Genomic DNA, 7,413 nt, shown 5'->3' with positions numbered 1-7,413 from the left:
AGCAGGTTCCACAGCCAGCACAGAGCCCAGCATGGAATCTAGTGCAGGGCTTGATCTCCCAACCCCGAGATCTTGACCTGAGACAAAATCAAGAGTGGAATATTCAACCCACTGAGCCATCCAGGCGCTCCGATTGTTTTAGTTTTTTTATATCAACTGACACACAGGTTCTTACAATAGACGTTTTTCTAAACCCAGTGCCTTATCTAACTGTTAATGATTGCCATGAAAAATGCTGGATGGTGGGTTACTCAAGGATCTGAGTAAATAATAAATACATTTTGTTCTGGGTAAATTTCCAAGCCAGGGCTTCAGAGGGCAGCCATTCTCTCTCTCAACATGCTCATGTGACTCAGAGTTTGAGCCTTGCCAGAGGTTGCATTAAGATTCTGGAACATTAAAACTGAACCTAAGCCTGTGGGCTCCCCATCTTGGAGGTCCTCTCACAGTGAAGGGCTGGATGTGCCATGTGGGCTTGTCTTGGGCTCAAGCCCCAAGTGAGTATCGTGTGTGTGTGAGAGAGAGAGAGAGAGAGAGAGAGAGAGAGAAATAGAGAGAGAGAGAGAAAAGGAAACAAGAAAAAGGAAAGAAAGCAAGAACAAACGAATTGCTTGTCAGGAACTCAGCACCCCAGAAGGTCCTGGGGGCAGATCAGTGAGCACCTCCTCCTCACCTGGAGCTTTCCCATAAGAGAGACAAGAACAGAATTATCAGTGCCTTAAACACCATCTAGGCCAATGACTTCATTATACAGGTTTGGAAACTGAGGCCCAGAACGGGTCCCTGGCCTGCTTATGGCCGTACAGTGTACTCTTTTTAGTGAGTGGTTCAAACCCTGCCTCAGAGGCATACATAGGTCCACCAGCCTCCTTAAGGTTTGCCCACCTCCCAGGCAGTAGTCCTTTGGCTCTTACACAGGGGCATAGGTGGTGGCATTTCTGATTTCTTCCCAGGATTCTGGGGGCCCTAGGGCAGCCAACCTGCAGGCACTCACAGGAGCTCTGGAGAAGGCGGCTTCTAAGAAGACACTGACGGGTGTCTTCCCATGAGCATCTATTTTTCTTGGAGGGTCCCATATTTGGTAACCACTTCATGGTTACCTTGGTGTGCAGGGTACCTAGGAAGAGAGCAGAAGGGTCACTCTGGTCCCTGAAAAGACACTGGCCCATCTCCCATGGCCCAGCTGCAGCTGGAACCTTTTCACAATTGTGTATTTGTACCTTTTCTGTGTTTCTCTCAGTATTTTTCTCTCTTATTATTTGATTTACGATTTCAACATTATGTTGGTAGATGCATAAAGGTTCATATCTATTATAAAAATTATTTTTTGTCGGGGCGCCGGGGTGGCTCAGTGGGTTAAAGCCTCTGCCTTCGGCTCAGGTCATGATCCCAGGGTCCTGGGATCGAGCCCCGCATCGGGCTCTCTGCTCAGCAGGGAGCCTGTTTCCTCCTCTCTCTGACTGCCTCTCTGCCTACTTGTAATCTCTGTCTGTCAAATAAATAAATTAAAAATTTTTTAAAAAAATATTTTTGTCATTTAATATATCATCTAATGTCAATAACATTGTATCATTTTGATTCTGTTTACCTGATATTGATATTACCATACCTCTTTCTTATTGCTAACATAACATACTTCTGGGAAGAAATCACACACATATAAGCATTCTCGTTTGTATGTCTACTCGCATTAATACTCATATGTACATACAAATCTATGTGTGGGTAGGTACCTACGAGCTCAGTTCATTTACAATGAGACATGTGGAAATACAAGAGCTATATGCATAGGCATATATACATATGCATGTAAGAACAGTTATATAAAGGTTCCAGTGTATCTGTATGTAGCATACATTCACATATTACACACAGGCACATGGACATGGACACACTACAAGTAGATCTACATCTTAACCAGCTCTTGGGATAAATATGAACTAGACCAAGTTGAATTTAAACTCTGCCAATGGGCACTTTCTGGGCTCTCATCCTACCCCCCATTTTGTTGCCAAACATCACTTAGGCCTCGCATCTGTTGCCCTTTCCTGAAGCACCCTTGTCCTTTCTTCCTCTCCTTTATCAAGACTGAATTATTCTATGTTCTGATCCCCTGGGGCTCACTCTGCAAATGACAGAAAGCAAATATGATCCAAGTATTACTGAACTTGGCTGTGTATCAGAATCATGTTGGGGGAATCATGTTAAAACCCAGGTTTCTGGGGCACCTGGGTGGCTCAGTTGTTAAGCATCTGCCTTCAGCTCAGGTCCTGATCCCAGGGTCCTGGGATTGAGCCCTGCATCAGGCTTCCTGCTTGGTGGGAAGCCTTTTCCCGATCCTGCTCCCCCTGCTTGTGTTCCCTCTCTCGCTGTGTCTCTTTCTGTCAAATAAATAAATAAAAAAAAACAACCAAAAACCAACCCACCCAGGTTCCTAGGCCCACCTTCTGAGTGAAAATCTCAGGGTTGCGTTCGGAAAGTAGATTTACAAACACCTGGCTTCGGTAATAGCTTTTGGAGTTGACAAGATGGAGTGCACCCTAGTCCCTCCAGCTGCAGCTGGCCAAAAGTACTTCTCTGTGCCCGTCTCCAGGTCTCCGCAGGGCTGACAGAAGCAATATCTGGGCACAACGGGGTGGTTTAACAGTGAGCCTGCAGGCACATAGGCAGGTCACTGGGGTCAAAGGGCCATCTCAAACCTCCCATGTGTCCTGTCCTTTGCAGTTTACAAAGCCTTTTCATGTGGTCCTGCCATGTGAGCTTCTCATTGGCCCCGGGGAGAGCTGGGAGCAGCTCAGAAGCCCAGTGTGGGGCAATGACCAGCCTGAGGTCTCATAGGACTGAAAAAGGAAGCAGAAGCCGGCCACATAATCTGGATTTGCCCCAAAGCTTGGGTCCACACATGATTAACTAGCCAACAACCATGAGTTTCTGATGCTTTGCACTGTGCCAAACACTTTACATGGACTATCTCACCTCATCCTCCTAAAATATGTAGAGGGATGGGACACCTGGGTGGCCTAGTAGGTTAAAGCCTCTGCCTTCAGCTCAGGTCATGATCCCGGGGTCCTGGGATCCAGTCCCACATCGGACTCTCTGCTCAGCGAGGAGCCTGCTTCCTCCTCTCTCTCTGCTGGCCTCTCTGACTACTTGGGATCTCTGTCTGTCAAATAAATAAATAAAATCTTTAAAAAAAATATGTAGAGGGTAAATGTTGTTATTATTGCACTAGATAAAGGTGACAATGGAAGTTCAAGGGGGTTCTAAAACTTCCTTGAGGCCACACAGTGAGGCTCTCCTGCTCTAAGTGGTATTGTTTTGTGGTCTTCATTCCAGTCTCTGGGGACACCTTAGCATACAGCAGAGCACTCTACACCCCTGAACAGGAGATGACTTGGAGCGCTCTTCATTGCAGCCTTGCTATCCAGAGACAATGGGTAAGCACTTATGAAAATATTCCACCTTTTGAGTAGACATAAAGTGTTAATTAAAACCAGTAGTTAAAGGGTACCAGGGTGGCTCAGTGGGTTAAGCATCTGCCGTCGGCTCAGGTCATGATTGCTGGGTCCTGGGATTGAGCCCTACATTGGGCTCTCTGCTCAGTGGGAAGTCTGCCTCTCCTTCTCCCTCTGCCCTCTTCCTGCTCATGCGTTCTCTCTCCCTCTGAAATAAATCAAATCTTAAAAAATAAATAAATAAAACCAGAAGTTACAACTTCCACCCAACACATTAAAAATTGATGGCACTCAGCTCTGGCAAAGATACGGTGAGAAGGACATTCCCAGGTACTGTTTGTTGGTGGAGGATAAATGGCCACAACGCCTCGGGGAAATCACTGGCCCAAGGTGCAGCAGTCGCATGCTTTGACTCAGTGATTTCCCTTTTAGTTCTTTGGTTCGGAAAAAGAGTCAGAAACTCATCAAAACAAGGGTCTCTCTCTCTCTCTCTCTTTTTTTTTTTTTTAGGATTTTATTTATTTATTTGGCAGGGAGAGAGATCACAAGTAGGCAGAGAGGCAGGAAGAGAGACAGGGAGAAGCAGGCTCCCTGCTGAGCGGAAAGCCTGATGCAGGGCTCAATCCCAGGACCCTAGGACCACACCTGAGCTAAAGGCAGAGGCCTAACCTTCTGAGCCACCCAGGCGCGCCTAAAACAAGGGTCTTTATGAACCACTGTCATATGTACCACAGGGAGTGCTGGAAGCAACAATTATTGTCGGGCCAGACAAATAGCCTCCTGGTCTCAGGTAAAAGAGCTCCACAGCTTGAGGGGAAGAAAGTAGGATGAGGACTCACAGTGAGGTAACAGCTCTTTCCAGAAAAAATCTCTCCCTTAAATCTCCTGCCTCCGAACTCTCTTTTTCAAGCCATGAAAGCTAAGGGGCCTAAGGGGTGTGGAAATGGTTCTCAGACAATTTTCTACAAAATTCTCATTTTTGATGTGGCTTAGGAACTTTTGTATCTACTGCATTCTGGGGTCTTAGTTAACACATCAAGGGTTACACCCTTACTGTTGGCAAAGTAGATGTCTTCATACTCTGATGGCAGGCATGTTAATAACAGACTTTACTAATATCATTAAGCAACATGGAGCAAGAACCTTAAAACTCCCCCATCCTTTGACCAAGAAATTTGGTCCGGGAGACAGTCCAAAATATGTAAAAAATTGTTTATGGGCACCTGGGTCGCTCGGTGGGCTAAGCATCTGCCTTTGGCTCAGGTCATGATCTCAGAGTCCTGGGATCAAGCCCTTCGTCGGGCTCCTTGCTCAGTGGGGAGTCTGCTTCTCACTTCCCCTCTGTCCTGCCACATGTTCATGCTGTCTCTCTCTCAAATAAATAAAAATAAAATCTTAAAAAAACTCTATATGGGATGAGTATCCTGTAGCCTTGTTGGCAACAGTCTCCCCTCAACATGACCAGAAGGGATGGGTGAGGAAGGGGTGTTATATCTACATTATATAATTTTGGTTTCACGGTCAGTAATGGTATGTTCTGTAAAAGACTCGATAGCAGTAGATGGCTTAATGTGGTGGTTCTGAGCCAGGCTGCTGGGTTTGAAGTCCCGCACTGCCAATCTTAAGCTGTGTGACCTTGGGAAAATCGCTTGCCTTCTCTGAACCTTGATTACTCTATCTGTAAAAGCAGCATAATAGTAGTACTTAACTCATACAGTTGTAGTGAGGGTTAAATGGGCTAATGTAGGGAAAGCACTTAAAACAGGGAAAACCCATTATGTCAGTTGTTGTCATTAGTACTTGGGAAAAGGCTGATGTGGTTTAACAACTTGAAAAGGGCAGAATTTGAAATTACATATTGGCCATAGAGAGTGCACACCAAAACACTCCAAAGATGTCCAAAGTAACAGGAAGTATTAATGTCAAAATGGTGTCTGAGTTGCAGTTATTAGTGATCTTGCTTTTTTTCTTTTACTTTTCTGTATTTCCATATTTTCTTTAACAACAGTAATGGAGGGGGTACCTGGGTTCAGTGACCAACTTGTAATCTCATCTCCGGTCTTGATCTCAGGGTTGTGAGTTCAAGCCCCATGTTGGGCTCCATGCTGGGTGTGGAGCCTATTTAAACAAACAAACAAGCAAACGGCAGAACAACAACCCACCAAACAAAAAACATAAGTGGAGAGTTCAGCATCAGCGTGGAGTTCAAGAGACTAGGGATGGGAGGACAGGGAAGGCAGGACCAAGGAAGGAGGGGTTACTATAGCTCCGTCTGGTCTGTTCCATGACCCTTTTTCTGAACCACATTCCCCTCCTCATTACCTCCCTCTACCAGCTTACCCTGTGGGTTGTGTGTGGCCACATCAATAGGAGTAAGGAGCCCCATTTGAGGGAGGTGACAGAGCTGCTTGTTTCTTTCACCTAGGATCTGACAAGGTTGGTTTACCTTAATGCACTAAACTTGTGTCCCTCAAAGCAAGGGACAAGCCGGAGAACGGAGGACAGGGAGAGGGAGAGGGTGGTAGAGAAGGCAGATAAGACTGTGTGTGTCTATCTGCCAGGCATGGGGGCCTGTCACATATACACTACTCCACTCAGCTGTACAGCAACTTGGCCAGTTCTTTTCTCTTTTTAAATTAATTAATTAATTAATTAATTAATTAATTTGAGAGAGAGGGAGAGAACACAAGTGGGGGTGGGGAGGGACAGAAGAAACGGAGAAATAGACTCCCTGTTCAGCGCGGTCAAATCTGGACCCTTGATTCCCAGCCTGGGTCTGCTCGCCTCCAGGCAGCCCCTCACCTCTGTGTCCATCAGTCAGCAGATCTATCTGTCTGCTCTAAATCTAGAGCCAGCCAGTGCCTTTCCACCTAGCTGGAAGCCTACACTGGTCCCCTCGCTGTTCTCCCTATGCCCACTTTCACCACCACGCCCAACCAGTTCACGTCACCTTCTGCTTAAAGCCTTTCCAAGGTCCTTCACTCCTCTCAAGCACACACCCTCACTATAGCCCACAAGGCCCCTCAGAGACTGGTCTTTGCTGACCTCTCCAGCCTTTAGAACTGTTTCCTTAGTACATTTCAGCCTCCAGGCCTTTATGCCTGCTGTTCCCTCTGCCAGGAACACCCTTTCCTGCTGCTGTCCATCCCTCGAGGCCATGCTGCAGCCTGCACCCTGGAGAAATCTCTGCTTGTCCTCCAGGTCTTGGCTTAGGTGTCCTTCTTCCTTCCCATGTCCCCCAAGTCAGGGCTGGCCTATGCCTTGCTCCTGCTACTGTCCTCTGTGTCCCCAGTGGCAACGTGGTGACTGGGGCTTGTTTATTTGTCAGGCTCTCTACTGGCTTGTGGGTACAAACTTCCCAGGGGATGAGAAGGGGATGGGAAGAGGAGGCCTTGGATGCCAGGTGAAGAACTTGGACTTGCCCTAAGGGTGGCAAGGAATCACAGGAAGCTTTTGAGCAGGGGAGTGGCATGACTCAGGGCCCATCTGGCTTTGTATCTTTCCTTCCTGCCCAAAATGGACTTCTCTGAACAGCATTGGTCCCAACTGCAAGTGCTTTTCATGTAACTCTCAGCAGTCAGGAACTTTTTTTTTCTTATTTATTTATTTGACAGACAGAGATCACAAGTAGGCAGAGAGGCAGGCAGAGAGAGAGAGAGGAAGAAGCAGGCTCCCAGCTGAGCAGAGACCCTGACTCGGGGCTCGATCCCAGGACCCTGAGATCACGACCTGAGCTGAAGGCAGAGGCTTAACCCACTGAGCCACCCAGGTGTCCCATGCAGTCAGGAATTTTGACTGGGGAAGCATATATGTGCGCTTGAACCTGCAGGATGAGCTAGTGGGGACAGGGAAAGTTTTTGTGGTATGTATTAAAATCCAGATGTTTCAAGGGAATGGGGTAATGGTCCTCAAAAAAAGAAATGTTTGTCCTCACTCAAAAACCTCTGGTTCCTTTTCA

The sequence above is a fragment of the Mustela erminea genome, chromosome 19 (assembly GCF_009829155.1).
Source record: "Mustela erminea isolate mMusErm1 chromosome 19, mMusErm1.Pri, whole genome shotgun sequence".
In the NCBI taxonomy this organism is placed as follows: domain Eukaryota; kingdom Metazoa; phylum Chordata; class Mammalia; order Carnivora; family Mustelidae; genus Mustela; species Mustela erminea.
Note: the sequence above shows the minus strand (reverse complement) of the source record.